The following is a 25,762-nucleotide window of genomic DNA, read 5'->3' as shown; positions in this document are numbered from 1 at the left end:
CCCGAGCTTAACCCGATTTGACCCTAAGTTAGAAAGAAGTTTAAATCATATTTGGCAAGCTCGGCACCGGTTAGCATTTGCGCATAGTGAATCGGATTCTCTTGATGAGAAACCCAATTCACCGTCGCCCTCTAGCCATGATTCTCATTCTTCACTTGACGAGGAAACCTTATATTCTTCTGTTGGAAGTTCTGAGGTCTCTGTGAATGACTTAGGTGACAAAAACATGGTGGCACTACAGAGGATCACTCTTAAGGAAGCAGGAGCTCCAGACATCACTTTGCAATCATTACAAGTTTGTTACTAGTACACGGAATCGTGATCTCACACTTTTCTTCACAACTCCGTGCAGCTAACCAGCAAGTGCACTAGGTCGTCCAAGTAATACCTTATGTGAGTAAGGGTCGATCCTACGGAGATGGTCAGCTTGAAGCAAGCTATGGTCATCCTTGTAAATCTCAGTCAGGCGGATTCAATTGATTATGAGGTTTTGATAATTAAAATATAAATAAAACAAAAAATAAAATAGAGATACTTATGTAATTCATTGGTGGGAATTTCAGATAAGCATTTGGAGATGCTTTGTTGCTTCTGAACTTCTATTTTCCTACTGTTTCTTCCAACCACGCGTTACCTCCTTCCATGGCAAGCTGTATGATCCTCTCGGATGAAAACAAATCCATATGCGCTGTCACCGCACGGCTAATCATCTGTCAGTTCTCGCTAGCATCGGAATAGGACCATTTTCCTTTTGCACACTGTCACTGCGCCCAACATTCGCAAGTTTGAAGCTCGTCACAGTCATCCCTTCCCAGATCCTACTCAGAATACCACAAACAAAGTTTAGACTTTCCGGATCTCAGGAATGCTGCCAATGGTTCTAGCCTATACCATGAAGATACTAATCTCACGGACTCGGTCCGTGTATTAGATATCCAAGAGAGTATACTCCAGCTGTCGTCCAATGACTACGTTGAACATCATGTAGACCGCTTTGTGGTTGTCAGGCACGCGATCTTGGCTAAGCGAGTAACGAAGATTGGGTGATTGTCACGGGTCATCCCTTCATTCTGACTTAACTAAATTAAGAACAAGAGTATATCTTGGAGAAGAAGTAGGCGTGAATTGAAGGAAAAACAGTAGTAATTGCAATAATTCATGAAGAACATCAGAGCTCCACACCTTAATCTATGGGGTGTAGAAACTCCACCGTAGAAAATACATAAGTGAAAAAGGTCTAGGCATGGCTGTGAGGCCAGCCTCCTAAATGATAGTCTATGATTACATATGTTCCAAAAGATGGTCAAAAGACTCCCAGCAGACTTAAGATAAATCTCTAAAAGTAGTTTTTATACTAAACTAGTAACCTAGGGTTACAGAAAATGAGTAACTAAGTGCAGATAGTGCATAAATCCACTTTTGGGGCCCACTTGGTGTGTGCTTGGGCTGAGCATTGAAGCTTTTTCGTGCTTAGGCTTTTCCTGGAGTTAAACGCCAGCTTTAGTGCCAGTTTGGGCGTTTTACGCTAAGATTTTTTAGGCTGACTTTGAACGCCAGTTTTGGCCATCAAAACTCGGGTAAAGTATAAACTATTATATATTGCTGGAAAGCCCATGATGTCTACTTTCCAATGTAATTTAGAGCGCACCAATTGGGCTTCTGTAGCTCCAGAAAATCCACTTCGAGTGCAGGAGGGTCAGAATCCAACAGCATCTACAGCCCTTTTTCAGCCTCTGAATCAGATTTTTGCTCAGGTCCCTCAATTTCAGCCAGAAAATACCTGAAATCATAGAAAAACACACAAACTTGTAGTAAAGTCTAGAAATATGATTTTTGAATAAAAAATAAAAAATATAATAAAAAATAACTAAAACATACTAAAAACTATGTAAAAACAATGCCAAAAGGGTATAAATTATCCGCTCATCACAAACACCAAACTTAAATTGTTGCTTGTCCCCAAGCAACTAAAAAAATTAGGATAAAATAAAGAGAATATACAATGAATTCCAAATATCAATGAAACTCATTTCCAATTAGATGAGCGGGACTTGTAGCCTTTTTGTTTCTGAAGAGTTTTGGCATCTCACTTTATCCTTTGAAGTTCAGAATGATTGGCATCTATAGGAACTCAGGATTCAGATAGTGTTATTGATTCTCCTAGTTCAGTATGTTAATTCTTGAACACAGTTACTTTATGAGTCTTGGCTGTGACCCTAAGCATTTTGTTTTCCAGTATTACCACCGAATACATAAATGCCACAGACACATAACTAGGTGAACCTTTTCAGATTATGACTCAGCTTTGCTAGAGTCCCCAGTTAGAGGTGTCCAGAGCTCTTAAGCACACTCTTTTTGCTTTAGACCACGACTTTAACCACTCAATCTCAAGCTTTTCACTTGACACCTTTACGCCACAAGCACATGGTTAGGGACAGCTTGATTTAGCCACTTAGGCCAGGATTTTATTCCTTTGGGCCCTCCTATCCATTAATGCTCAAAGCCTTGGATCCTTTTTACCCTTGCCTTTTGGTTTAAAGGGCTATTGGCTTTTTCTGCTTGCATTTTTCTTTTTTTTTCCTCTTTTTTTTCTTTTTCTGCTAGCTTTCTCTATTCAGTGCTTTTTCTTGCTTCAAGAATCAATTTTATGATTTTTCAAATTATCAAATAACATTTCTCCTTTTTCATCATTCTTTCAAGAGCCAACAATTTTAACATTCATAAACAACAAATTCAAAAATATACACTGTTCAAGCATTCATTCAGAAAACAAAAAGTATTGCCACGACATCAAAATAATTAGATTATTTTCAAAATGTAATTCGAAATTCATGTACTTCTTTTTCTTTTGCAATTTAAAAATATTTTTCATTTAAGAAAGTTGAAGGATTCATAGGACATTCATAGCTTTGAGACATAGATACTAGACACTAATGATCATGTAATAAAGACACAAACATAAATAAAACATAAGACATAGGAAATGAAAAACAGAAAATAAAGAACAAGGAAATAAAAGAACGGGTCCACCTTAGTGATGGCTTCTAGTTCTTCCTCTTGAAGATCTTATGGAGTGCTTGAGCTCTTCAATATCTCTTCCTTGCCTTTGTTGCTCCTTCCTCATGGCTCTTTGGTCTTCTCTAATTTCATGGAGGAGGATGGAATGCTCTTGGTGCTCCATCCTTAGTTGTCCCATGTTGGAACTCAATTCTCCTAGGGAGGTGTTGATTTGCTCCCAATAATTATATGGAGGAAAATGCATCCCTTGAGGCATCTCAGGGATTTCATGATGAGGAACTTCCTCATGCTCTTGTTGAGGTCCATGAGTGGGCTCTCTTGTTTGCTCCATCCTTTTCTTAGTGATGGGCTTGTCCTTTTCAATGAGGATATCTCCTTCTATGGCAATTCCAGTTGAATTGCATAGGTGACAAATGAGATGAGGAAAGGCTAACCTTGCCAAAGTGGAAGACTTGTCCGCCACCTTGTAGAGTTCTAAGGATATGATCTCATGAACATCTACTTCCTCTCCATTCATGATACTATGGATCATGATAGCCCGGTCTACAGTAACTTCAGACCAGTTGTTAGTAGGAATGATAGAGCGTTGGATGAACTCCAACCATCCCCTAGCCACGGGTTTAAGGTCAAGCCTTCTTAGTTGAACCGGCTTGCCTCTTGAGTCTCTCTTCCATTGAGCTCCTTCCACACAAATATCGCTAAGGACTTGGTCCAACCTTTGATCAAAGTTGACCCTTCTAGTGAAAGGGTGAGGATCTCCTTGCATCATTGGCAAGTTGAATGCTAACCTCACATTTTTCAGACTAAAATCCAAGTATTTCCCCCGAACCATTGTGAGCCAATTCTTTGGGTTCGGGTTCGCACTTTGGTCATGGTTCTTAATGATCCATGCATTGGCATAGAACTCTTGAACCATTAAGATCCCGACTTGTTGAATGGGGTTGGTGAGGATTTTCCAACCTCTTCTTCAAACTTCATGTCGGATCTCTGGATATTCACTCTTTCTGAGCTTGAAGGGGACCTCGGGGATCACCTTTTTCTTGGCCACAACTTTATAGAAGTGGTCTTGATGCACTTTTGAGATGAATCTCTCCATCTCCCATGACTCGGAGGTGGAAGCAATTGCCTTCCCTTTCCTCTTTCTAGAGGTTTCTCCGGCCTTAGGTGCCATTAATAGTTATGGAAAAACAAAAAACTTAGAAGGTTTGCTTGTTCTCGAGCAAAAGAAGAAAGAAAGGAGTAGAAGAAGAAGAAATGGAGAAGATGGAGTAGTGGTTTAGGTTCGGCCAAGGGGGTAGTAGTGTGTATGTTGTGTGAAGATAAAGGTGGTAATGGAAGGGTATTTATAGGGTAAGGGAGAGAGGGTATTCGGTCATGAATGGGTGGGTTTGGGAGGGAAATGGTTTAAATTTGAATGGTGAGGTAGGTGGGGTTTTATGATGAATGGATGTGAGTGGTGAAGAGGATATGGGGAAGAGGGTAGGATTTGATAGGTGAAGGGTATTTGAGGAAGAGTTACTGATGGGATTGGTCAAGGGTATTTGAGGAAGAGTGTTATGGAAAGGTGTGAAGAGGAGAGAAGAAGAGGTGGGATTAGTGGGGATCCTGCGGGGTCCACATATCCTAAGGTGTCAAGAAATTCGAGTCCCTGCACCATTCTGGCGTTTAAACGCCCATTGTGTGCCAAATCTGGCGTTTAACGCCAGCTCTGCTACTTTTCCTGGCATTAAACGCCAGTCTGCTGCCCATTTCTGGCGTTAAACGCCAGCCAGATGCCCATTTCTGGCGTTTAACGCCAGCCAGATGCCAGACAGCTCTTTCTGGTGTTAAACGCCCAGAGTGCTGCCATTCTGGCATTTAACACCCAGAATGCTGCCAAGCTGGGCGTTAAACGCCCATTCTTCTATCCTTACTGGCGTTTAAATGCCAGTAAGCCTATCCTCCAGGGTGTATTATTTTTTATGATATTTTTCATTCTATTTTTGATTTTTTTAGTTGTTTTTGTGACTTCACATGATCATCAACCTAAAGAAAACATAAAATAACAATGGAAAACAAATAAATATAATTAAATAACATTGTGTTGCCTCCCAACAAGCGCTTCTTTAATGTCAATAGCATGACAGTGAGCTCTTAGAGAGCTTCCCAGAGATTTAGAGCTTAATGATGGCCTCCCAACATAAACTTAGAAGTTGAGTGTGGGGGCTCTGTTTGACTCTGTATTGAGAGAAGCTTTTCATGCTTCCTCTCCATGGTTACAGAAGAAGATCCTTGAGCCTTAAACACAAGGTAGTCCTCATTCATTTGAAGGACTAGCTCTCCTCTGTCCACATCAATCACAACTCCTACTGTGGCTAGGATGGGTCTTCCTAGGATGATGGATTCATCGTCATCCTTCCCAGTGTTTAAGATTATGAAATCAGCAGGGATGTACAGGCCTTCAACCTTCACCAAGACATCCTCTACAAGTCCATAAGCCTGTTTTCTTGAATTGTCTGCCATCTCTAGCGAGAATCTTGCAGGTTGCACCTCAAAGATCCCTAGTTTCTCCATTACAGAGAGGGGCATAAGGTTTATCCCTGATCCCAGGTCACACAGAGCCTTCTCAAAGGTCATGGTGCCTATGGTACAAGGTATTAAGAACTTTCCAGGATCCTGTTTCTTCTGAGGTAATTTCAGTTGAACCAGATCATTTAGTTCATTGATGAGCAATGGGGGTTCATCCTCCCAAGTTTCATTACCAAATAACTTGGCATTCAGCTTCATGATTGCTCCTAGATATTGAGCAATTTGCTCTTCAATAATATCTTCATTCTCTTCAGAGGAAAAATACTCATCAGAGCTCATGAATGGAAACAGTAAGTTTAGTGGAATCTCTATGGTCTCTATATGAGTCTCAGATTCCTTTGGTTCCTCATTAGGGAACTCCTTGGAGGCCAGTGGACGTCTATTGAGGTCTTCCTCATTGGAAATCACTACCTTTTCTTCCTCACTAGGTTCGGCCATGTTAGTTATATTTATGGCATTGCACTCTCTTTTTGGATTCTCTTCTGTATTGCTTGGGAGAGTTCTAGGAGGGAGTTCAGTAACATTCTTACTCAGCTGACCCACTTGTGCCTCCAAATTTCTAATGGAGGACCTTGCTTCAGTCATGAAGCTAAGAGTGGTCTTAGATAGATCAGAGACTACAGTTGCTATGTCAGAGTGGCTCTGCTTAGAATTCTCTGTCTGTTGCTAAGAAGATGATGGAAAAGGTTTGCTATTGCCAAACCTGTTTCTTCCACTATTATTATTATTAAAGCCTTGATTAGGCTTCTGTTGATCCTTCCATGAGAGATTAGGATGATTCCTCCATGAAGGATTGTAAGTGTTTCCATAGGAATCTCCCATGTAACTCACTTCTTCCATTCCAGGGTTTTCAGGGTCATAGGCTTCTTCTTCAGAGGAAGCTTCCTTAGTACTGCCTGATGCAGCTTGCATTCCAGACAGACTCTGAGAAATCATATTGACTTGCTGAGTCAATATTTTGTTCTGAGCCAATATGGCATTCAGAGTATCAACCTCAATAACTCCTTTCTTCTGAGTTGTCCCATTATTCACAGGATTTCTTTCAAAAGTGTACATGAACTGGTTATTTTCAACCATCTCAATGAGTTCCTGGGCTTCTGCAGGCGTCTTCTTCAGATGAAGAGATCCTCCAGCAGACATCTTGGACAATTCAGAAAGACCATCATAGAATATACATAACATGCTCCATTCTGAAAGCATGTCAGAAGGACACCTTCTGATCAATTGCTTGTATCTTTCCCAAGCTTCATAGAGGGATTCACCTTCCTTCTGTCTGAAGGTTTAGACTTCCACTCTAAACTTGCTCAACTTTTGAGGTGGAAAGAATTTGGCCAAGAAAGCATTGACCAACTTTTCCCAAGAGTTCAAGCTATCTTTAGGTTGTGAGTCCAACCATGTCCTATCTCTGTCTCTTACAACAAAGGGGAAAAGCATAAGTCTGTAGACCTCAGGATTAACCCCATTGGTCTTAACAGTGTCACAGATTTGCAAGAATTCAGCTAAAAACTGATGAAGATCTTCCAATGGAAGTCCATGAAACTTACAATTCTGCTGCATCAGAGAAATTAATTGAGGCTTAAGCTCAATGTTGTTTGCTCCAATTGCAGGAATTGAGATGCTCCTTCCACAGAAGTCAGAAGAGGGTGCAATAAAGTCACCAAGCATCTTCCTTGCATCTCCACCATTGTTGTTGGGTTCGGCCATCTCTTCTTCTTTTTCAAAAAATTCTGTCAAATCCTCTCCAGAGTTTTGTGCCTTAGCTTCTCTTAGCTTCCTCTTTAGAGTCCTTTCAGGTTCCGTATCAACTTCAACAAGAATGTTCTTATCCTTGCTCCTTCTCATATGAAAAAGAAGAGAACAAAAAAAGAAAAGGAATCCTCTATGTCACAGTATAGAGATTCCTTTATATGAGTAGAAGAATAGAAGAAATAGAATGAAGAAGGGAGAAGAAAAATTCGAACACAGAGAGAGGGGGAGGGTTCGAATTATAAGAAGAAGAAAGGTGTCAGTAAATAAATAAATAAGTAGAAAGAGATGAGAGAGAGAGAGATAGAATTCGAATAATAATTTAAAAGAAAAGAAAAATATTTTTGATTTTATTTTAATTATTGGTTAGTATTCGAAAATTAAGAGAAGAAATAAAATAAAATTTGAAACTTAAATAAATTAATTAATTAAAAATATTTTTGAAAAAGTGGTTAGTGATTTTCGAAAATTGGAGAGAGAAAAGTAGTTAGGTAATTTTGAGAAAGATATGATTGAAATAAAAAACTTTTAAAATCAAACAAAAAGTCAAGTAGTTAATTGAAAAAGATTTGAAAATCAATTTTGAAAAGATAAGAAGTTAGAAAAGATTTTGAAATTAAATTTTGAAAAAGATATGATTGAAAATTTATTTTGAAAAAGATTTGAAAAGGAAATTAAAAAGATTTGATTTTTGAAATTAAAGTTGATTACTTGACTAACAAGAAACTAAAAGATATGATTCTAGAATTTAAAGATTGATCCTTTCTTAATAGGCAAGTAACAACTTGAAAATTTTTTTGAATCTAAAAATTAATTGTTAGCATTAATTTCGAAATTATAAAATAAAAATAAGAAAAAGATTTTGAAAATTAATTTTAAAATTTTCAAAAAACAGGAAGGAAAAATAAAAAATATTTGATTTTTAAAACTTTTTGACTAAATGAATTCAAAATTTTGAAAATTATGAGTGAAATAAGGAAAAGATATTTTTTTATTTTTGAATTTTTAATGAGGAGAGAGAAAAACACAAAAATGAAACAAAACATAAAAATTCGAGATCAAAACAATATATGCATGCAAGAACACTTTGAATGTCAAGATGAACACCAAGAACACTTTGAAGATCATGATGAACATCAAGAACATATTTTTGAAAATTTTTTTTTTTTGGAAAAGAAAAACATGCAAGACACCAAACTTAAAAATTTTTAAACTATAGATACTAATAATTCAAGAATGCATATGAAAAACAAGAAAAGACACAAAACATGAAAATGTAAAGATCAAACAAAGAAAATCATCAAGAACAAATTGAAGATCATGAGGAACACATGCATGAATTTTCGAAAATTTTGAGAAAAGTTAAAACATGCAATTGACACCAAACTTAAAATTTGACACTAAACTCAAACAAGAAACACAAAATATTTTTGGTTTTTATGATTTTATTGATTTTTTTTGTATTTTTCAAAAATTATTTTAGAAAAGGAAAATAAAGAAATTCAAGATTTTTAATAAGAATTCCAGGAATCAGGCAATGTTAGTCTAAAGCTTCGGTCCAAAAGATTAGACATGGCCTAATGGCCAGCCAAGCTTTAGCAGAGTATTACATACAACAGCCAAATTGATGGGAATCCAAAGAGGCTCTTGCAAAGATAAGTGAAAACCTCGGTCCAAAAGATTAGACATGGCTTAACAGCCAGCCAGGATTCACATATCATCTGAAACTCTAGAATTCGTTCTTAAAAACTCTGAAGAACAAATTTTTATTTGAATTTTTCGAAAACTAAAATTAAAAAGCTTAACCATAAAATAAAATTACCTAATCTAAGCAACAAGATGAACCGTCAGTTGTCCAAACTTGAACAATCCCCGGCAACGGCGCCAAAAACTTGGTACACGGAATCGTGATCTCACACTTTTCTTCACAACTCTGTGCAGCTAACCAGCAAGTGCACTGGGTTGTCCAAGTAATACCTTATGTGAGTAAGGGTCAATCCCACAGAGATTGTCGGCTTGAAGCAAGCTATGGTCATCCTTGTAAATCCCAGTTTGGCCGTTTTACGCCAAGATGTTTTAGGCTAACTTTGAACGCCAGTTTGGGCCATAACATCTCAGGCAAAGTATGAACTATTATATATTTCTGGAAAGCCCAGGATGTCTACTTTCCAACGCAATTGAGAGCGCACCAAATGGGCTTCTGTAGCTCCAGAAAATCCATTTCGAGTGCAGGAGGGTCAGAATCCAATAGCATCTGTAGTCCTTTTTCAGCCTCTGAATCAGGTTTTTGCTCAGGTCCCTCAATTTCAGCCAGAAAATACCTGAAATCACAGAAAAACACACAAACTCATAGTAAAGTCCATAAATGTAATTTTTGAATAAAAACTAATAAAAATATAATAAAAAGTAACTAAAACATACTAAAAACTATGTAAAAACAATGCCAAAAAGGGTATAAATTATCCGCTCATCAGTTACCCAGATTTGAATGCAAATTTTGAACTTAAGACGGGGTTAATCAACTTTCTTCCTAAGTATCATGGGTTGTCGGGTGAAGATCCACTCAAACACTTGAAGAAATTTCAAGTAGTGTGCTCAACTGCAAGAAGGCATGGATTGGATGAGATAGCTGTGATGGTTTTTCCTTTCCCTTTCTCTTTAGAGGAAAAAGCAAAGGATTGGTTTTATACTCAACTAGATGCGGTGATTACCAACTGGGACTTGTTGAAGAAGGAGTTCCTAGAGAAGTTCTTTCCACCTCAAAAGACGGATCGTTTGAGAAAAGAAATTTCATGTATCATACAAAGAGATGGAGAGATACTTTATGAGTATTGGAAACATGTTAAGAAGCTGCTTGAGTCTTGCCCTTACCACCGCATTGATCGCTTGGTACTTATAAGTTATTTTTGTCAAGGCTTAGTTCCACAAGACAAGCTTCTTATTGATGCCTCAAGTGGAGGATCTCTCATTAAGCATAAAACTGCGGAAGAAGCATGGGAAGTCATTTCGGATTTAGCAGACTCAACGCAACACTTGAGGACGAGAAATCTCTAACCAAAGTCTATAGGTGAGGTCTCTCCTTCCATGATGCTATCCTTACTAAGACACTCGGTGAAATGGCCGTTTTGTTGAGACAAATCTATCAAAGTCAACAAGTGCCACCAATGCTCTTAACTCAACCTCAACCACCTCGAATTGAAGGACCTTCTCGACCATGTGACATTTGTGCTTGTAGTAGTAATTACACTGATGAATGTCCACAACTTCAAGAGGACAATACATTGATGGTAGCTAATCCCTATCCACAAAGGTCAACTTTTCATCCAAGCAATCATGGATCATATCAATATGGAGGAAATCAAGGTCAAGGGTGGAAAGATAACTCAAACCAAAGATGGCACCAACCCTCTCAAAATCACCCCTTTCAATCCCAACAAGCCTACTACCATCAACCATCTCAAAATCCACAACCTTAATTCTACCAACCACCACAATCCCACCAACAACCATACTAACCACAAAGCCCACCCCAGCTATAATTAAACCAACAATCACACCAACCACCATACCAATCTCCACCTCAATCAAGATACCAACCACCACACACTAGACTAACCTTCCACCAAAGCAACCAAGCCTCTTCCTCTAACCACCCCCAAGTAGATGACACACTTCATACCTTCATCGAAGAGCAACGGGAGTTCCAAAAGAAGCAAGTCTACATGGCAACTATAGCTGAGGCCTTATCTTGTTTGACATTACCACCGCTCAACAATAACCGAAACACCTCCCAACCATCAACCTCTAGTGGTCTATCCTCCCAACCTTAACCAAACTTTAAGGGTAGCAACAATGCAATTATCCTAAGGAGTGGTACAAAACTTGAGGAGATTGACCCCAAACCTACAATTGTGACAGAGGATGTTCATGATGAAGAAGTTGATGAAGTAATGGAAATGGATGAGGATGAAAAGAAAGATGATGCAAGGGAAGAAGGAGAATAATTGAAGCCCAAAAAACTAAAAAGGAATAACACCGTAGAAGGACCAACTCCTATACCTTCTCCAACTATGGCCAGGAAGGCTAAAAAGCATGAAGAGTTGGATCCTAATATGGTGCAAATCTTTAAGAAGGTTGAGGTAATTATCCCACTTTTTGACGCAATCCGTCAAGTTCCAAAATATGTTAAATTCCTTAAGGATGTGTACATTCACAAGGAGAAGATTAGTGAACTAGGGATGAATCTGTAGGGTAATTCTATTTCTTATGTGATGAAAAATATTCCGAAAAAATATAGTGATCCCGATCATTGCTTTGTATCTTCTGTGATTGGGTGGATGCGAATTATGGATTGTATGTGTGATTTGGGAGCGTCTGTGAGTATCATGGCACTCTTAGTTTATGAGAAGTTGAATCCTGCACTGTTGAAGCGGTCTGGGGTTAGGTTTGTATTGGATGATAAAAACATAATTTCAGTTGTGGGTATTGCTGAGATTGTGTTGGTAAGAATTCAGGAGTTAACCTTTCTGGTGGATTTCCATATTTTGGAGACTCTGTCAATTGATTCTGATAGGCCTTTTTCTATATTACTTGGAAGATCTTTCTTGAAGACTTTCCGGTTCAAACTGGATGCATTTTCTGGAGCTTCTTCTTTTGCAGCTGAAGGAAAAGTAGTGAGGTTCAAATTGGACGAGACCATGAGACATCCACCCGAGGTGTATTCCATCTTTGGATGTGATATATAATTGAGGAAGATATAGTTGAAGTCCATCCCAGATGTTGAAGTCCACTCTCCTATTGAAGGACACTCATACTAAGCACAACAAGGAGTTGGAAGTGAAGCCCCAAAAGACAATCATTAAAGTCATGCCCGTCCAACTTAAGGACGTTAAAGAAAAGTGCTAGGTGGGAATCATCCTACCATGGTAACATCCTTCCAACTCTTCTTTTCTTTTAGCACTTGTGAATTGAGTTTTTGCTCTTCTTGGTTAGCTTAGATTAGTAGAATTTCAGTGCTGATCATGTGTTTTTATGGTAGAATAGGTTTTGGAGTTTGAAAACCACATTGGATATCATGTTTGCTGACTTTAGAGTCCTAAAATTTTGCAAAAATAGAGTTCTGTGTGCGGGCACACTGCTATGCGTGCACATAGACAATTTTGGAACCTCTAATGCGTGTGTACGCACACTGCTGTGCGTATGTACACCGTCCCCGATTTCCTTAAACTATGCGTACGCATACACTGCCGCGTATGCAACTCTCATTTTAATCGCTCTGGTGCATTCATACGTGCCCATTATATATAAAAAATATCCCTAGTGTGCGTAAGCACCCAACTGTGCATATGCAGCACCAATTCTAAACCCTCTGGTGTTGCCCACGCACGCTTTTGTGTGTACACACTCCTTACTTTTTTCACCTTGTGTGCGTACACACAAGCAAGCAAGCGTACACACGAATGCCCTTTAGTGTGTAAATTTGAAAGAGCCCTATTGCACGCACACTTCCCCCCTTTTCTTCTTTCTTCTCCGTGACCACCCTTTCCCCCAAACCTTTCCCTCTATCTCTCTTTTCCGGTGACCACATTGCTGTCGACGCCTCCACCACCACCACCACCACACACACACACTCTCTTCTTTTTCTTCTTCTCTCTTCCTTCCTCTCTCCCCTTTTCCACCATTTTTTCTTCGAAGTCCATTCCTCTCTGTGCCAACCACTAAAGCTCTCAGCTCTCTCTCTTTCCGTTAGCCATATTGCCACTGAAACTCAGGCAGTGGCAACATCATACTTTCACTGTAATCTCTCTCTCCATTTTTTATCTTTTTACTCAGGTTTTTTGCTTTTTACCGTATTTTTTATTTCTTTTATTTGGTAGTTAGTAATTATATTTTGTCCTTAATTTCAGTAATTATATTAGGATGAGATTAATTATTTGATTGTTGTTTGTTTTACAAGTGTTTGTTGCTGCTATTTTGGGTTTAATATTGATAAGAATTGCTTGAATTTGCTGAATTTGTGCACTACCCACTAACTGTTTAGTTAAACGCCTGAGTGAACTCTGAGTTTAATTCATATGTTGTAGCTATCATATGCATTAAACTACATTTTTTTGAAAACTCGACCCAATTCATGGGATTGGGATTGTATTGAACTATTACTTTGGTTTAGCCCTATATATCTATTTGCTTACTTTGAAATTTGTTTGTTTGTTTTGACTAAGTCAATAGAAACCTATACGAATAATGGATAGAGGTAGATAGTATCAATTAGAATAGTTAAATGTATATAAGTAGGTTTATTCAATAAGTTATTTTCTTTTTATACTTCTCCTTTATGATTAGCATGAGGACATGCTATTGTTTAAGTGTGGGAGAATTGATGAGTCTACATTTTATGATAATTTTTGGCTTAAAATTAGTGAATTTCATTATATAAACTTGCATTTATTCACTTGAATAGCATGCTTTTGTGAATTCTCTCTAAATTGCACCTAATTGTTGAAAACATGCTTTTTGTGCTCTAAATAGTCAATTTAATTCCACTTTTATTCTATTTGATGCCGTGATATATTTTGTTGAGTAATTTCAGGACCAATAGACAAGGATTGCTTTGAAAACGTGGAAGAAAAGCATGCAAAGTGGGAGATTTCAAGAAGAAACAAATGAGAACAAGACTCTGGTGCATGCGTACGCACAAGTGGAGCATTTTGGTGCATGCATACGCACACATATCCATGCGTATGCACAAGAGAAATTTTAACGAGTATGCATACACACACATATTTGTGTGTGCGCACAAGTACAAACACGTGCCTCATTTAGAAAGTCACGTGCTGTGCGTTTTTGAGGGGCCTCTTTAGCCCAAATTTGGAGTTCTGAAGATGAAAGGAAGCTCTATCTCAAAGGACAAAACAACAACACATACATACACCATAGTAGCAAGTTTTGGTTAGGTTTTTACATATATTTTTTCTTAGGAAAACACTCTCAATTCTCATTAGTGTTCTATTATGGATTATTAGGATTTACTATTTACATTTTAATCTTGGATTCTAGCTTGTTTCCATTATAAGTAGTTCTTAATTTTCTCTCCATTTACAATATACTTACTCATACTTTCTTATAATTAAAGTTGCTTTGTTAGTATAATTATTTATGAATTCTTGAGTTTCTTGTTTATGAATTTGATGTTTTGTGGTTTATATATGTTTATTGAATTACTATTGTTGATTATTTGTATTGGTTGGTTATAGTTTTAAGTATCTTTTGCAATTTACTATGCTTTGTTATGTGCCCACTAAGTGTTTATTGAAATGCCCATTATGAATATGGAGTAGATTTTCACTCATTGGCTTGGAGTTTGAGTAACTGAGATCCTAGAGTCATTAATGTCCAACATTGAGTCATAATTTTGGGTTGTTAGTTGATCTTATTTCCATTAACGCTAGCTTTTTACTAGGCTTAATTAGTAAGTTAGCTAGGATTTGTAGATTAAGGCCAATTATGCTTACTTGACTTTTCACAGTGTTTAGGTGTTAACTAAGTGGGATTAACTCATTGTAATTGCCATGGCTGTGGTTATGACAAGGATAGGATTCCTTAAATCTCAATACCAAGTCAAGATTCTTTCATGCATTGAATTACATCCTCATTGGTTTATTGCTTCAATCTAGCTTAGTTTGCATTAATTGTCTCTTAGTTTAGTGGTAGCTTAGTTGTTGTTCATTTTCATGCTTTCTTAGTTCATTGGTGCACGAATTCTCACACTTTGTACAACTTAACCAGCAAGTACACTGGGTCGTCGAAGTAATACCTGAGTGAGTCAGGGTCGATTCCACGAGGATTGCGATTTGAGCAAGCTATGGTTATCTTGCAGATCTTAGTCAGGCGGATAGAAGAGTTATAGTTTGAATTTGGTTAAAAGCATAAAAGGAATGAAAAATGGAATTACAATGTTTGATTATAAGCAGTGATAAGAAGATGGTTAAGGCTTGGAGATGCTTTGTCCTTCTGGATTAACTCTGGTATTACTGTCTTCTTCAATTGTGAATGATTTCTTCTATGGCAGGCTGTGTGGGATAAAATGCTGTATGGCTGCAGTCGCTAATCTCCTCCATATCTGAACCCTAAGGTTAGTGCGGATCCATTCTGATTGAGGGTGAAACTCCTACAGTCCATTCTCCTTAATGATCCTACTCAAAATGCCACAGACAAAGTCGAATCTTCTGGATCAAAGAATGCTGCGTCTTTACGTTCTAGCCTTTACAACAAAGACCCTAATCTCGCCATACCTTGGCTGAACTGGTGTCTCGAGAAGTCCCTAACGAAGTCGTGGATTAGCCGTCTAAGAGATGTATAATCAAGCTAGCGGTTCGATGCTTTCCAGTCATGTATTCACACGAACCCAAAAAGAACACGGGTGGTTGTCAGGCATGCGGTCATAGTATGAAGAACGAAGAGGAATGGGCATTGAACGCCAATTTTGGGCCTTCTATTTTGAAGCAAAGTATGGACTATTATTCATTACTGGTAGCTCTGGAAGTTAGATTTCCATAGCCGTTGCGAACGCTCCATTTGGACTTCTGTAGCTCCAAAAAAGCTCTTCCGAGTGCAAGGAGGTCTGATCCGGACAGTATCTGCAGTACTTTCTCTGTCTCTGAATCAGACTTTTGCTCTAGCTCCTCAACTTCAGCCAGAAAATACCTGAAATTGTATAAAAGCACACAAACTCAAAGTAGAATCCAAAAATGTAAATTTAGCACTAAAACCTATGAAAACTTAATAAAAATTAAACAAAACATGCTACAAACTATATAAAAATGATGCCAAAAAGCATATAAAATATCTGCTCATCACAACACCAAACTTAAACTGTTGCTTGTCTGCAAAAAACTAAAAACACAGTAGGATAAAAAGAAGAGTAAGATACAATAAATCTCAGAGTTTCAAATGAAGCTCAGTTTTAATTAGATGAGCGAGACTTAGTAGCTTTTTGCTTCTGAATAGTTTTGGCATCTCACTATCCATTGAAACTCAGAAATGTTGGTCTCTTTAGGAACTTAGAATACAGATGATATTATTGACTCTCCTAGTTTAATTCTTTTTTATTCTTGGACACAACTTTGAGAGTCTTGGCCGTGACCCTAAGCACTTTGTTTTTCAGTATTACTACCAGATACATAAATGCCACAGACACTTTAACTGGGTGAACCCTTTTGGATTGTGATTCATCTTTGCTAGAATCCCCAGATAGAGGTGTCCAAAGTTCTTAAACACACTCTTTTTGCTTTGGACCACGACTTTAACTACTCAGTCTCAAGCTTTTCACTTGATATCTTCACACCACAAGCACATGGTTAGGGACAGCTTGGTTGAGTAGCTTATGCCAGAATTTCATTCCTTGTAGGCCCTCCTAACCATTAATGCTCAAAGCCTTGGATCCTTTTACCCTTGCCTTTTGGTTTAAAGGGTTATTGGCTTTTTTCTCTTGCCTTTTGGTTTAAAGAGCTATTGGCTTTTTCTGCTTTTTATTATTTTTTCTGCTATATATATATATATTATTTTTTTTCTTTTGCAACATGCTTTTTCCTTTTCTTTTTGCTGCTTTTTCTTGCTTCAAGAATCAATTTATTTAGATTTTTCAGATTACTAATAATACTTTTCCTTTTTCATCATTCTTTCAAGAGCCAACATTCTAAAATTCCAACTTCAAATATGCACTGTTTATTCATACATTCCAAAAACAAAAGCAATGCCACCACATCAAGATAATTGAACTATTCTTATTATAAACTTGAAATTCATGTACCTCTCAATTCTATTCAAAAAAAACTTCTTAAGCAAGATGAGAGATATATGGAACATTTTACAACTTTAAGACATAGATGGAAATGATAGTGCAATAAGAACAAGAGAACAGACAATACAACATAACAGAAAACAGAAAAATAACAAAAGAAAAGGACATAAAGAGAACGAATCCACCTTTAATGGTGGCAGCTAGTATTCCTCCTTGAGAACCCAATGTAGTGCTTGATCTCTTCAATGTCACTCCTTTGTCTCTGTTGTTCTTCCCTCATAGTCCTTTGGTCTTTTCTAATTTCATTGAGAATGGTTGAATGCTCTTGATGCTCCATCCTTAACTGATTCATGTTAGAGCTCAATTTTTCCATGGAAGTATGCCATTGATCCCAATAGCTTTGAGGAGGAAAATATACCCTTTGAGGTATCTCAGGGATCTCATGCTGAGGCGACTGCACAGGCTCTTGTGCATGCTCTCTTGTTTGCTCCATCCTCTTCTTAGTGATGGGCTTGTCCTTCTCAATGGAGATATCTCCCTCTATGACAATTTCAGCTGAATTGCATAGATGACAGATGAGGTGTGGGAATGCCAACCTTGTGTTGGTGGATGACTTCTCAGCTATCTTGTACAGTTCTTGAGGAATCACCTCATGTACTTCGACCTCACTTCCAATCATGATGCAATAGATCATGATGGCCCTTTCAATGGTTACTTCTGACCGATTGCTAGTAGGAATGATAGAGCGTTAGATAAAATCCACCCATCCTCTAGCTATAGGCTTTAGGTCAAGCCTTCTTAGTTGAATGGGCTTACCTTGGGAATCCCTCTTCCACTGTGCTCCTTCCACACAGATGTCTGAGAGCAATTGATCCAGTCTCTGATCAAAGTTGACTCTCCTAGTGTAAGGATGTAGGTCTCCTTGCATCAGAGGCAAGTTGAACGCCAGTCTCACAATTTTCGGGATAAAATCTAAGATTCTCCCTTGAACCATGGTGCTCCAATTCTTTGGATTTGGATTCACACTAGTGTCATGGTTGTTAGTAACCCACGCATTATCATAGAACTCTTACACCATTAAAATCCCAACATCTTGAATGGGATTGGTTAGGACTTCCCAATCTCTTCTCCGGATCTCTCTTTGGATTTCTGGATACTCATTCTTCTTGAGCCTGAAAGGGACCTCAGGGATCACCTTCTTCTCTGCCACTACTTCATAGAAGTGGTCTTGGTGGGCTTTGGTGATGAATCTCTCCATCTTCCAAGATTCAAAGGTGGTGGCTACAGCCTTTCCTTTCCTCTTTCTAAAGGATTCTCCAACCTTGGGTGCCATAAGTGGTAATGGAAAGCAAAAAGCAACACTTTTCCCACACCAAACTTAAAAACGTTGCTCGTCCTCGAGCAAAAATAAAAAAAGAGAAGAATGGAGTAGAAGAAGAAGAAAATAGAAGGATATGGAGGGAGAGAGAGGGCTCGGTCGAATGGGGATTTTGAGTGTATGAAGTGTGAATGTATGAAGGGTTAGAAGGAGGGGTATTTGACGAAACGTAATATTCGTATGCCAGTTAGAAATTAGCAATAAATCTAATCGTGAGTATAGTCTAACCAACACGCAAATATCACATCAAATAATTCTAAAATCTATGACCGAGAGTATTGATCCCGGGTCGCTCTCCCTAGGATTTGCCTTAAAATGCGCATCATTGATTAGGAAGTCTTTTATGGTTTTAAGAGTTGGTGCAAGAATTCAAGCTAGCAAAAGTAAGCAACAATTAATTGAGATAAAAGCCTTGGCTAAGGGTAAGTATTGGAAGTTCCATCATTATAGTTTCCTCCAATTGTGATAAGAGTTGATTATTGCTTCACTTAGTTAACCCCTAATAATGGAGGAAAGTCAAGTGAGAGTAACTAACTTGAGTCACAAGTCCTAGTCTCACCCTAGGGAAGTCTAGTGATGAGCGGATAATTTATACGCTTTTTGGCATTGTTTTTAGTATGTTTTTAGTATGTTTTAGTTAGTTTTTATTATATTTTTATTAGTTTTTAAATAAAAATCATATTTCTGGACTTTACTATGAGTTTGTGTGTTTTTCTATGATTTCAGATATTTTCTGGCTGAAATTGAGGGACCTGAGCAAAAATCTGATTCAGAGGCTGAAAAAGGACTGCAGATGCTGTTGGATTCTGACCTCCGTGCACTCAAAGCGAATTTTCTGGAGCTACAGAAGCTCAATTGGTGCGCTCTCAATTGCGTTGGAAAGTAGACATCCTGGGCTTTTCATCAATATATAATAGTCTATACTTTGCCTGAGATTTGATGGCCCAAACCGGCGTTCCAATTCAGCATAGAAATTCTGGCGTCAAAACGCCAGAACTGGCATAAAAGCTGGAGTTAAACGCCCAAACTAACACAAAAGCTGGCGTTTAACTCCAAGAAAAGTCTCTACATGTGAATGCTTCAATGCTCATCCCAAGCACACACCAAGTGGGCCCTGAAGTGGATTTCTGCATCATTTACTCATTTCTGTAAACCCTAAGTTACTAGTTCTCTATAAATAGGACCTTTTACTATTGTATTTTAAATCTTTCAATCTATCTTGCAATCATGTTTTGATGATTGAACCCTCTTTGGGAGGCTGGCCATTCTCAATGGTGGAGTTTCTACACACCATAAATTAAGGTGTGGAGCTCTGCTGTTCCTCATGAATTAATGCAAAGTACTATTGTTTTTCTATTCAAATCAAGCCTATTTCTTCTCTAAGATATACACTCGTTCTTCAACCTGACAAATGTGATGATCCGTGACACTCATCATCATTCTCACCTATGAACGTGTGCCTGACAACCACTTCCGTTCTAATTGCAATAGCTTGAGTGCGTATCTCTTAGCCTCCTGGTTCATGACGCATGGTTGCCTCGCCTGACAACCGAGCCTTCTATTCCATGAGATCAGAGTCTTCGTGGTATACGCTAGAATCAATTGGCAGCATTCCTGAGATCCAGAAAGTCTAAACCTTGTCTATGGTATTCCGAGTAGGATCTGGGAAGGGATGACTGTGACGAGCTTCAAACTCGCGAGTGTTGGGCGTAGTGACAGACGCAAAAGGATAAATGGATCCTATTCCAACATGATCGAGAACCAACAGCTGATTATCCGTGCGGTGATAGCGTATTTGGACCATTTTCACTGAGAGGACGAGAGGTAGCCATTGACAACGGTGAAACCCAACATAAGCTTGCCATGGAAAGGAGTATGAATGATTGGAAGAAGGCAATAGGAAAGCAGAGGTTCAGAAGGAACAAAGCATCTTCATACGCTTATCTGAAATTCTCACCAATGAATTACATAAGTATCTCTGTCTTATTTTATATTTTAATTATCAATTCTCCATAACCATTTGAATCTGCCTGACTGAGATTTACAAGATGACCATAGCTTGCTTCAAGCCGACAATCTCCGTGGGATCGACCCTTACTCACGTAAGGTTTATTACTTGGACGACCCAGTGCACTTGCTGGTTAGTTGTGCGGAGTTGTGACAAAGAGTTGAGATTACAATTGTGCGTACCAAGTTGTTGGCGCCGTTGATGATCACAATTTCGTGCACCAAGTTTTTGGCGCCGTTGCCGGGTATTGTTCGAGTTTGGACAACTGACGGTTCATCTTGTTGCTCAGATTAGGTAATTTTATTTTATGTTTAAGCTTTTTTTCTTCTTATTTTCGAAAAATCTAAAAAAAATATTTATTCTATGTTCTTCATAATTTTTAAGAATGAATTCTAGAGTTTCAGATGATGCTTTTATCATCACAGAAGCTAGTTGATTCCCATCAATTTGGTTGTTATATGTCTGCTGAAGCTTGGCTAGCCATGTCTAATCTTTTAGACTGAAGCTTTAGACTAACATTTCATGATTCCTGGAATTCTGATTAAAAATTTTGAGTTTAATTATTTTCTCTTTTTCAAAATATTTTCGAAAAAATATACAAAAAAAATATAAAATCATACAACCAAAAATATTTTGTGTTTCTTGTTTAAGTCTAGTGTCAATTTTTGAGTTTGGTGTCAATTGCATGTCTTTATTCTTCTTGCATTTTTCGAATATATGCATTATGTTCTTCATTAATCTTCAAGTTGTTCTTGATGATTTCCTTGCTCTGATCTTTAAATTCTCTTATTTTGTGTGTTTTGTTGTTTTTCATATGCATTTTCAATTTATTAGTGTCTCTAATATGAAAATTTCTAAGTTTGGTGTCTGCATGCATTGTTTGTTTAATCTTAGTTTTTCATGATTAGTTGCATTTTGATTGTTTCTCATCATTAAAAATTCAAAAAAAAATTTCAAAATTGTGTCTTTTCAAGTCAATAATACAGAGAATTGAAAATTCAGAACATGCAGCAGAGGAATTACACAGAAAAAGTTGGGCGTTCAAGACGCCCATGGAGGAAGGAAAACTGGCGTTTAAACGCCAGGGGCGTTAAACGCCCAAAAAGGTAGCATTTTGGCGTTAAACGCCAGAATGGATGTCATTCTGGGTGTTTAACGCCAGGAGGACACTAGAGGAAAGATTTTGTTTTTAATTCAAATCTTTTTCAAATATTAATAATTTTTCAAAATCAAATCTTTTTCAAATCATATCTTTTCAATCATATCTTTTCAAAATCAATTTCTTTCCTTTTTTTCATTTATTACTATTTTCGAAAATCCTTGCTATAATTAATGATTTAATTCAAAATTTTCAAGTTGTTACTTGCCTATTAAGAAAGGATCAAATTTTAATTCTAGAATCATATCTTTTAATTTCTTGTTGGTCAAGTAATCAACTTTAATTTTAAAAACTTTCTTTTTTTTAAATTGATTTTCAATAATATCTTCTCAATCATATTTCCTCAATCACATCTTTTTCAAAATAATTCTCAATCATATCTTTTTTATTTCTAATTTCAAAATTACTTAACTACCTTCTCAATTTTAGTTTTCGAAAATCATCAATCAATTTTTCAAAATTTCTTTTAATTATTTCAAAATCTTTTTAATTAATTTTCGAAAATTCTTTCCCCCCTTCCCACCTCCTTCTATTTAGGGACTAACACTCCTCCTCAATATACAATTCGAACTCTATCCCTCTTGATAAGTTCAAATTCTCTCTTCTCTACCTCATCCTTCTATTTTTATTTTCCTCTAACACCTCAAGAAATCTCTATACTGTGACATAGAGGATTCCATATTTTCTTCTCCTCTCTTTTTATATGAGCAGGAGCAAGGACAAGGGCATTCTTGTTGAAGCTGATCCTGAACCTGAAAGGACCTTGAAGAGAAAGGTAAGAGAAGCTAAAGTACAACTCTCTATAGAGGACCTAACAGAAATTTTCAAACAAGAAGAAGCCATGGCAGCTGAAAACAACAACAATGCCAACAATGCAAGGAAGGTGCTTGGTGACTTTACTGCACCTACTCCCGACTTCTATGGGAGAAGCATCTCAATCCCTGCCATTGGAGCAAACAACTTTGAGCTTAAGCCTCAATTAGTTTCTTTAATGCAACAGAATTGCAAGTTTCATGGACTTCCTTTGGAAGATCCTCATCAGTTCTTAGCTGAATTCTTGTAAATCTGTGACACTGTCAAGACCAATGGGGTTGATGCCGAGGTCTACAAGCTTATGCTCTTTCCCTTTGCTGTAAGAGACAGAGCTAGAATATGGTTGGATTCACGACCTAAAGAAAGCCTGAACTCTTGGGAAAAGCTAGTCAATGCCTTCTTGGCAAAGTTCTTTCCACCTCAAAAATTGAGTAAGCTTAGAGTGGAAGTCCAAACCTTCAGACAGAAGGAAGGTGAATCCTTCTATGAAGCTTGGGAAAGGTACAAGCAATTGATCAGAAGGTGTCCTTCTGACATGCTTTCAGAGTGGAGCATCATAGGTATCTTCCATGATGGTCTGTCTGAACTGTCCAAGATGTCATTGGACAGCTCTGCTAGAGGATCTCTTCATCTGAAGAAGACGCCTGTAGAAGCTCAGGAACTCATTGAAATGGTTGCAAATAACCAATTCATGTACACTTCTGAAAGGAATCCTGTGAATAATGGGACAAATCAGAAGAAATGAGTTCTTGAGATTGATATTCTGAATGCCATATAAGCTCAGAACAAAATATTGACTCAGCAAGTCAATATGATTTCTCAGAGTCTGTCTGGAATGCAAGCAGCAACAGGCAGTACCAAAGAAGCTTCATCTGAAGAAGAAGCTTATGATCCTGAGAACCCAGCAATGGAAGAGGTGAATTATATGGGAGAATCCTACGGAAACAGCTATAATCCTTCATGGAGAAATCATCCAAACCTCTCATGGAAGGATCAACAGAGACCTCAACAAGGCTTCAACAACAATAATGGTGGAAGAAATAGGTTTAGCAATAGCAAGCCTTTTCCATCATCTTCTCAGCAACAGACAGAGAATTCTAAGCAGAGCCACTCTGACTTAGCAACTGTAGTCTCTGATCTAATTAAAACCACTCAAAGTTTCATGAATGAAACAAGGTCCTCCATTAGAAACTTGAAGGCACAAGTGGGTCAGCTGAGTAAGAAAGTTACTGAACTCCCTCCTAGTACTCTTCCAAGCAATACAGAAGAGAATCCAAAAGGAGAGTGCAAGGCCATCAACATAACCCACACGGCCGAACCTGGAGAGGAGGAAGAGGCAGTAATCTCCACTGAGGAAGACCTTAATGGACGTCCACTGGCCTCCAAAGAGTTCCCTAATGAGGAACCATGGGAATCTGAAGCTCACACTGAAACCATAGAGATTCCATTAAATTTACTTCTGCCATTCATGAGCTCTGATGAGTATTCTTCCTCTGAAGAGGATGAAGATGTTACTGAAGAGCAAGTTGCTAAATACCTTAGAGCAATCATGAAACTAAATGCCAAGTTATTTGGTAATGAGACTTGGGAGGATGAACCCCCCTTGCTCACTAAAGAACTAGATGACTTGACTAGGCAGAGATTACCTCAAAAGAGACAGGATCTTAGAAAGTTCTCAATACCTTGTACCATAGGCACCATGACCTTTGAAAAGGCTCCGTGTGACCTAGGGTCAAGCATAAACCTCATGCCTCTCTCTGTAATGGAGAAGATAGGGATCATTGAGGTACAAGCTGCAAGAATCTCACTAGAGATGACAGACAATTCAAGGAAACAGGCTTATGGACTTGTAGAGGATGTCTTGGTAAAGGTTGAAGGCCACTACATCCCTGCTGATTTCATAATCCTAGATACTGGGAAGTGTATGGATGAATCCATCATCCTTGGTAGACCCTTCCTAGCCACAGCAAAAGCTGTGATTGATGTTGACAGAGGAGAATTGGTCCTTCAAGTGAAAGGGGGACTATCTTGTGTTTAAGGCTCAAGGATCTCCTTCTGTAACCATGGAGAGGAAGCATGAAAAGCTTCTCTCAATACAGAGTCAAACAAAACCCCACATTCAAACTCTAAGTTTGGTGTTGGGAGGCCACAACCAAACTCTAAGTTTGGTGTTGAGAGGCCATCATCATGCTCTGAGTATTTGTGACGCTCCATGAGAGCCCACTGTCAAGCTACTGACATTAAAGAAGCGCTTGTTGGGAGGCAACCCAATTTTACTTATCTATGTTAAATTTCTATTTTCCATTGTTATTTTATGTTTTCTGTAGGTTGATGATCATGAGAAGTTACAAAAACAACTGAAAAAGCAAAAATAGAATGAAAAACAGTATTAAAAACAGCACACCCTGGAGGAGAAGCCTATTGGCGTTTAAACGCCAGTAAGGGCAGCAGAATGGGTGTCAATTGCCCAGTCTGGCACCATTCTGGGCGTTTAACGCCAGAAATGGGCACCAGACTGGCGTTTAACGCCAGAAAAGGGCAAGAAGCTGGCGTTAAACGCCAGAAATGGGCAGCAACCTGGCGTTTAAAGCCACGATTGGCAGCAAAGGGCGTTTTGAAAGCCTAATTGGTGCAGGGATGAAAAATCCTTGACACCTCAGGATCTGAGGACCCTACAGGATCCCCACCAACCTTAACTCACTCTCTCCCTTCTTCACACCTTTTCATAATACTCTTCCCCAAATACCCTTCACCAATCACCTCAATACCTCTTTCCCAAGAACCCCTCACCTATCAAATCCTACCCTCTTCTCCATAATCTCTTCACCAATCTACATTCACCATTCAAATTCAAACCACTTTCCCTCCCAAACCCACCCATACATGGCCGAACCCTACCCCTCTCCCCACTCCTATATAAACCCGTCTTCACTTTTTCATTTTCACACATCATACACCCTACTCACCCCCTTGGCCAAAACACTAACCCCCCTCCATCTCCTCTATTTCTTCTTCTTCTACTCCTTTCTTTCTTCTTTTGCTTGAGGACGAGAAAACCTTCTAAGTTTGGTGTGGTAAAAGCATTGCATTCAACTTGCCCATGATGCAAAGAGATGCACGTCCCTACACTAAAATGGTCAACTTTGATCAAAGGATGGAGCAAACCAGAGATCCCACTCACGGACAAGAGCATGAGGAAATTCCTCATCATGAAATCCCTGAGATGCCTCAAGGAATGCATTTTCCTCCACAAAACTATTGGGAGCAAATCAA

At 38.3% G+C, this 25,762-nt stretch overlaps 2 non-coding genes across 2 annotated transcripts; one reads left to right on the top strand and one right to left on the bottom strand.

Moving 5' to 3' along the window:
- Positions 1-6,784: 6,784 nt before the first annotated feature.
- LOC148548082 (small nucleolar RNA R71) lies at positions 6,785-6,888 on the top strand. Its single transcript, XR_015897108.1, has one exon. It is a non-coding gene; the product is annotated as a small nucleolar RNA R71 (small nucleolar RNA).
- A 16,034-nt stretch (positions 6,889-22,922) lies between these two features.
- On the bottom strand, positions 22,923-23,030 carry LOC148548081 (small nucleolar RNA R71). Its single transcript, XR_015897374.1, has one exon. It is a non-coding gene; the product is annotated as a small nucleolar RNA R71 (small nucleolar RNA).
- Between the last annotated feature and the right edge of the window lie 2,732 nt (positions 23,031-25,762).

Source organism: Arachis ipaensis, chromosome B8, assembly GCF_059453495.1.
Source record: "Arachis ipaensis isolate K30076 ecotype BB chromosome B8, ASM5945349v1, whole genome shotgun sequence".
NCBI classification, from domain to species: Eukaryota; Viridiplantae; Streptophyta; class Magnoliopsida; order Fabales; family Fabaceae; genus Arachis; species Arachis ipaensis.
This window is presented reverse-complemented; position numbering and strand designations above follow the sequence as displayed.